The 7,133-nt window shown below is 43.9% G+C and overlaps 1 protein-coding gene across 1 annotated transcript in view; it reads right to left on the bottom strand.

Moving 5' to 3' along the window:
• Positions 1–738: 738 nt before the first annotated feature.
• Positions 739–7,133, bottom strand: part of Socs2 (suppressor of cytokine signaling 2) — a 31,251-nt gene continuing 24,856 nt past the window's right edge. Inside the window, exons 3-5 of the transcript XR_003844515.1 lie at positions 3,512–3,591; positions 1,899–2,051; positions 739–1,338 (exon numbers count right to left, since the gene is read on the bottom strand). The gene's annotated coding sequence lies outside the window, so the exon portion shown is untranslated. The remainder of the gene's footprint in view (positions 1,339–1,898; positions 2,052–3,511; positions 3,592–7,133) is intronic.

Raw genomic sequence — 7,133 nt, 5'->3', positions numbered from 1 at the left:
TGTCCTCTCTAACCATGAGACCAACCCTCCCTCCCTTAAGTTGCTTTTGCTGGGTATTTGAGCATAGCTCGGAGAAAGAAAACAATGTAAGAATCAAGAGCCATCTTGGGCCAGGAGTGCAAGGGCAATGTCCTGTGAGTAAGGGGACAAGAGGGAACAGCTTGCACCTTGACCCAGATGAATGCAGGCCCCTTTGTCTTTGTACTTGCAATGGCTTTAAAAATGTGTCTGACCTTTTTCTCCCAGATCCCAGATTGAGCCTTGGCTTTCACAGGGCTAGGTAAGAACACAAGGCTACATCTCAGCCCTTTTCACACATTTATTTTGAGACATGGTCTCACTAAGCTGCCCAGCCTGGATTTGAACTCACTCTGCAGCCCGGGCAAGCCTTGTGACCCTTGCCAACTTGTAACACTCCTGACTCAGCTTCCCACGTAATTGGCATCACGGCCCCATGCCAGCCCACCCAGCTAAGACTGCTTTTAGTTATAGTCACTATAGCTAATTTTGGTATGTGATCATTTGAGAACTTTCAAGCATATAAATTATTAGATTGGACAAATCCTTTTGTTGTTGTTCTTGAGGATAAAAATGCAGATCACTGGCATATGGAATTTTTAAAGAGGCATGCCTTCTTTCATGTATACCTACACCCTATCCATGCAAGGACAGTACTATCACGTTTCCATCTGTCCTGGAACAACAGCGACAGAAATCCAATTTTAGTTTTTTTTTTTTAGAATCTTCCAGTTCAGAAGAACAGAAAGAAAGGGAAGTGTTTGGAAACTGAGCCTTGAGCAGGTAAGGTCTCCTGAGCTGTTTGAGCCAACCCCAGGTGCAGGTGTTCAGCGAGGCATTCTTCTTCCACATTGCCACGACGTTACTGAAGCTCTTGCAGCCCACAGAATCTCATCAGGAAACAGAACCACATTCCTGCTGAGAGATACCAAACCGAAACTACGTGTATTAGGTCCACAAGGGTGCTGGGTGCTCTCTGTCCTTCTGTTTGGCAAACCAAACCAACATTTGTTCTCCATAGTCCGTTGACGTGAGATCAGTAGATCCTGGTGAGAAATTTCCCAGATGTAGTTTCTCCTATGACACCCCTCAATCATCTCAGCAGGCAAGGGATCCTGAACTTGGTCTTAACTTGGGTTAAAGCAATCAGCGAGGGGCAGGCAGGCTTCTCTTCTGGTCTCGCCTGTGGAACTTTGTCCAGAGTCTGATGGGTTCTATTGCATATCCTAAGACTATGTTCCATGCAGTTCCTGGAAGCCCTGTAAATTGTCAAGCAATTGCCACAGAGGATGCTGTGTTGAAAAAATATCTTGAGTCTCTCTGTAAAAAGGAACGCAATGAAATGAGCTTAATGAACAGAAATTTGATGCCTCCTCCTCCTCCTCTTCCTCCTCCTCTTCCTCCTCCTCTTCCTCCTCCTATTCTTCTTTTCTTTTCCTTCTTCTTTTCCATCCTCTTTCTCTTTCTTTACAAATGGGCTTTATATATATATATATATATATATATATATATATATATATATNTGTGTGTGTGTGTGTGTGTGTGTGTGTGTGTGTGTTTTATTTTATGTGCACTGGTGTTTTGCCTATGTGAGGCTGTATGTCTACGTGAGGGTGTCAGATCCCCCTAGAACTGAAGTTACAGACAGGTGTGGGCTGACATGTGAGTGTTGGGAATTAAGCTTGGACCTCTGGAAGAGCAGCCAGTGCTCTTGACTGCTGAACCATCTTTCCAGACCCTCCAACGGCTTTTTTAATAAAGCAAATAAGACGCTAAGAAGGATAAGTAATTTCCTGATTATGTAACTTGAATCTAATGTAGCAACTAAATTCCTTTCAGGAAACTGGACCGAGTCCCATGTAATAACAACATCCCGTTACCAGTGTCAAGATGGAATGTGGCGAGGTGGGAAGGAAATATGTTCGAAATCGAGAGCTGTGATGTCCGACTGGTGACTCACAGCGCACCCTGGGCTCTGCTTGTGAAAGGCTGACTTGGGGCGGGTCACCTAACATTTCCAAGCCTTGGTTTTCCTAAATGGAAACAGGAATAATAGCAGTGAGTATGCTGGAAGATCAAACAACGACCCCCAAGAAAATGTCAGCGTTGCCTGGCATGGCTGCCACAGGATAGCGTCTTAAGCTGAAGTCTGCTGACATTCAAATGTCTGGGTTTCGAGCTATTTTTGTTAGCAATGACGTCCTAAAAATAGGACACACTGTTTATTTGCATAGCTTTGGAGAAGAGCTATGACTCGGGTCTTTGACCAAGTAGATTCAGTGGTGGGGAACCAAAGAGCCTGGCGAGTGCCTCTTGGCTCGGACCACATCCTGGACCTCACTCTAGAGAAGTTTGAACACCCGTGGAAAACAAGCCCCTCCGATGGGACCAGCAAGGCCCTTGAGAAACTCCCTCCAGGAGAAGCTAGTCTTAGGCGTTTTCTGTTTCAAGGAGAGGACTGGCTGACAGACACCCTGGCTGTGAGCAGTACGAGACTCCTGGTTTCACGGGCTCCTCTCCTCACCGCCACCGCGGCTCACACCTTACTAGGGAAGCATGTCCCTAGATTCCAGATTAAAGATTTGGTAGGGGCCTACGCTGTCCTGGGGACTGAGCATGGACAGGGCCTTTATGCTGTAGCCAGCCTTGGAAGACAGCCTGTGTAGTTCGAGGCAGCAAGCATCACTTGAACTCCAATGGAGCTTCCACTGAGGGATCAGAGATGCCCATTCCCTGAAATAACCCCTCCATGGTCTCTAACAGGCCTATCATCTATCCCGAGACTCTAGTTAGGAACAGATTCGTGGGCAGGACCAGTAGACAATCAGGAGCACCCATAGTTACTCAAGATATAGAGCAACTTCCCAAATTTGATTTTTCATTTTCATGTTTTCTTCAAGTCAATAACTTATATAACTCACATTATTTTACATATTAACAAATGGTGTGTGTGTGTGTGTGTGTGTGTGTGTGTGTGTGTGTGTGTGTGCAAGTGCATGGGCACACACACACATGCATACATGTGCTAACAGTATTCTTATCATTCCTTCATATCACATCCCTAGATTTATAAGTTCTCCTGTAAGTGTCTCAGTCCACAGTCAGACACTCTCGATGACTAGAAAGCCATATGCTAATTAGGTCATCAACAATGTGAAGTTTCTAATTTTTCAAAGATTTAAATTTTTATTATATATTTTAAATTTCTGTTGTCAACTTTTAAGTTTTCCATGAAAATTAATAGAAGAAGAAATGAGAGTTAGTAGTAGTAGTAGTAATAATAATAATAATAATAATTTTTTTTAAAAAGTTAATATGGGCCCAGAGCGAGTGGGACCAGAGCAAGAGGGAGAAGGGAAGGGGAAAAAAAAGTTAATGTATAAAGATACTTTATAATGTACCAAGAATGGGTATCCATGTTCATTTTTTTAACCCTGCATATATACAAAACAGTAAATGGAAGCTCAGATTCAAAAGTTTGCGGGGAACTTACAATAAAACTGTTCACCATGTTTCCTTAAATCCAGACTCTTCAGTGAACTCTTAGAACCATTTAAGAGTTCAGCAAGGTACCTAGATAAAAATTAATATCCCCAAATTAACAGTGATCTTATGTACATACAGATAACTAAGGGTATAACTTTTTAAAAAAAAGTGTCCACTAATAATAGCAATAAGGCTGTGGGGAATTCGCAGACAGGCATAACAAAGGGTGATTGAGATGGAGTCAAGTTAGATTGACCCACAACACAGAGAGGTAAACGAATAGACACAACGTTGGCAATACTTTCCAGTAAATATAATCGTATTGCAGCTACGCTAACATCTACAGTTTCCCCTGTGGTATTTGGCAAGTTAGTTCTTACGTTCATATTAAAGAATCAAGAACCAGAAATCACTAAGATAACAGAAAGGCCCCTGGCCACACTAGACTTAAAAAGGCTTATCCTAAAGCTATGGCATTGGCTAACACAGCATAGGGCACAGTGAAGGGCATGACAAACACATGACCGTGGAAAAAGCCAGCAGGGAAAACACAAGACTGTTCAGTGAATCATACTAGGTCAGGCACTTCTCCATTTGGAAAGAAAAGAGAAAAAGAAATCCATATTCTACATATTCACAGAATGATTGTAGGACCTCGAGGTAAGGAGAGAATGATATTGCTAAATCAGGCCAGAGTGGGAATTGAAATGGAAGGCACCACTGTAAAGCATGAAGACAGCACTGGGGTGAAGTTTAGGGGTACAGTGCTGAAAACGGGTAGGGCCAGCAAGTTCAACTTCTACTAACCCACAGAAGTGCTATTATCCTGATTATATAAAGTCTCCTGACTGAATCAATAAAAAATGCCAACAGGATGAGCACAAGCTAAGAGCAATGAATTCTCAGAAAATACAATCTAGCCACGCCTCTAATCCCAGCACTCAGGAGGCAGAGGCAGGTGGATCTAGGCCAGCCTGGTCTACAGAGTGGTTTCCAGAACAACCAGGGCTACACAGAGAAACCCTATCTAGAAAGAAAGAAAGAAAGAAAGAAAGAAAGAAAGAAAGAAAGAAAGAAAGAAAGAAAGAAAGAAAGAAAGAGGGAGGGAGGGAGGGAGGGAGGGAGGAAGGAAGGAAGGAAGGAAGGAAGGAAGGAAGGAAGGAAGGAAGGAAGGAAGGAAGGAAACCTAGAGGACAAATTTTAACAATGATGTGATTTTTTTTTCTTAATTTTCATTTCATTTCTTTGACAGAGTCTCAGTACATAGCCCAGGCTGGCCTGAAACTCACTATGTAGACCAGACAGGTCTCCAATTCACAGTAATCCTTCTGTCACAGCCTTCTGGGTCATGATGGTGCAGACTCTTACACACAGTTTTGACCAGTGTCAAGGTTCTGTGCCCTTGTGTGGCCATGGGGGAACTTGCCAAAGGGAACACAGGCCAGGCCCTCTCTGTCATATCTTTTTATACTTTCCTGAGAGATTCATAACTATTTAAAGTTTTTTTTTTAAAAAAAATACATCTATAGTTCATCTAAAATAATGTGTCTAGTCCACATAAGCAAGGAAAAAATATATAATTTGTAGGGGGGGGGTTGAGAAATACCATCCTCCAAGTTCGACATAGCAGTTGCCCTCTTGAACTCTCAGCAGCTGTAATTACCCACAGGAGACCTGGGCAAGACTGAGCCCATTAACTTTCTCTCATGGAGTGGGGAGGGGTAGGATCCTCCCTGAGGGTTTATAGCCTAAGGTTGTGAGAGCAACAGAGAGGCGTTCTCTTTAGGGGTGCTGCCTCTTATAAGCTGCCTGTGCCCCTGCAAGGAATCATCAACCACTGGTTCACCTTAGGCCACTGGAAGTAAACCTCATGAAAGCCACAGGCTCACCAGTGGGTAGAACCACTTTGGTCTTTATTGATGCCCTCTCTGTTGACCTCCCCAGAAAAGGGTCATAAAATAGTGATGCAAGGCACAGCAGAGAGGCCTATGGTTGCTTTGAACCAGTCAGATCAGTGATGCGCATGTGGGTCACTGTCCTTTGATAGCCTTCTCTAAGGAACATTTCTAGTCAGTTACCCTGGCTGTACGGCCTTGCTTGAGATTAAATAGATTAAATCCGATATTAAAATCTGAGAGCCTGGCTCCAAATCCCAGCCCTGACACAGTAACGAGACGCCTTTCTACTTCACCTTCCCTTGGGCACCCAGTTTCTTTATCTTCAAAATGGTCACAATGTAATTATATGCCAGAAATGATACTGTAAGGATTGAATCCAACAGTATATGGAAAGTACTTGCCATAAAAGTTGGCAGGTAGGACGAGTTCCCACACTCCTGACCAAAAAAAAAAAAGTCAGGTTGGGGTGATGGTTCAGTGATTAAGAGCACACTGGCTGCTATTCCAGAGGACCTGGGTTCAATTCCCAGCATCCACATAGCAAGGGGATCCAGCGTTCTATTCTGGCTTCCACGGGCACCAGATATAAGGCAAGATGTGGTGCACAAACAAAAACCCATTCACATAAAAGTTTATTTTGAAGAAACAGCCTCAAATCAAACAAACAAATCCAAATATGTTTATCATTTGTCCCAAGCCCCTTCGTATGGGTTTTCTTGGCGAACTGTGTAACTGAGGTTTTGCTCTGGGCTTGAGAAGTACTGAATTATAAGGAGTAAAGCACGGGTGAGCATGGGTGGGAGGGGAACAAACCCAGGAAAATCCCTAGAAGTGCTCTTGTCCTCTGCTGCTGGATGGTAGTGGTGAAAGAACCATGCTTCTACACACACACACACACAAACACAAACACACAAATGTACACACACATAAACACATATATACATACACACAAACACAAATATACACACACATAAACATACACACAAACACATACATATATACACACACAAACATATACACACATACACAAACATAGATATATACACATAAATACACACACAAACACATATATACATAAACACACACAAACACATACACACACACACACACACACACACACACACACACACAAGAGGAAGAAAATGGAAAGAGGCTTGTCTGGTTGTGTAACCCTGAAGACTGCAAAGACTTATAACCCCAGAGAAAGGACCAACAAAGTAGACCAGGGGATGGAGAAAAGGCATGATGGTTAAAAGCATCTGCAGTGGGTGTGGTCTTCTGGATGCTACCGTTGTGCACACCCATAAATAAATGAATGAAAACAAAGGTAATTATTTGAAAGGGGACGTCCACACCAGGTCTGGGGAATCCAGCTCAGTGGGTAAAGTACTCGCCCCGTGCAGTCATGAGGCCCCGAGCTCAATCAATGCCCCCCCCCCCCCCGGGAATGCAGGTGAAAGCCAGTCATAAGGATGCACCGCTTGGGTTCTCTGACCAGTCAGCGTGGCCAAATCAAAGAGCCCCTGACCCCAGAGGTCACCTGTCTCAGAAATAACCCGGAGCAAGAACCAAAGGTTGCCTTCCTGGCCCCTGCATGCACGCGCGCTTACATATATACCCTCTCACGGAGAAAACCCCAGAGCTCAAGAAATAAGAGTTGCCGGGGGGCGTGGTAGCGCACGCCTTTAATCCCAGCACTCGGGAGGCAGAGGCAGGCGGATTTCTGAGTTC

This window comes from Mus pahari, chromosome 9 (assembly GCF_900095145.1).
Source record: "Mus pahari chromosome 9, PAHARI_EIJ_v1.1, whole genome shotgun sequence".
NCBI classification, from domain to species: domain Eukaryota; kingdom Metazoa; phylum Chordata; class Mammalia; order Rodentia; family Muridae; genus Mus; species Mus pahari.
The sequence above is the reverse complement of the archived record's forward strand: the minus strand, read 5'-3'. Positions and strand labels throughout refer to the sequence as shown.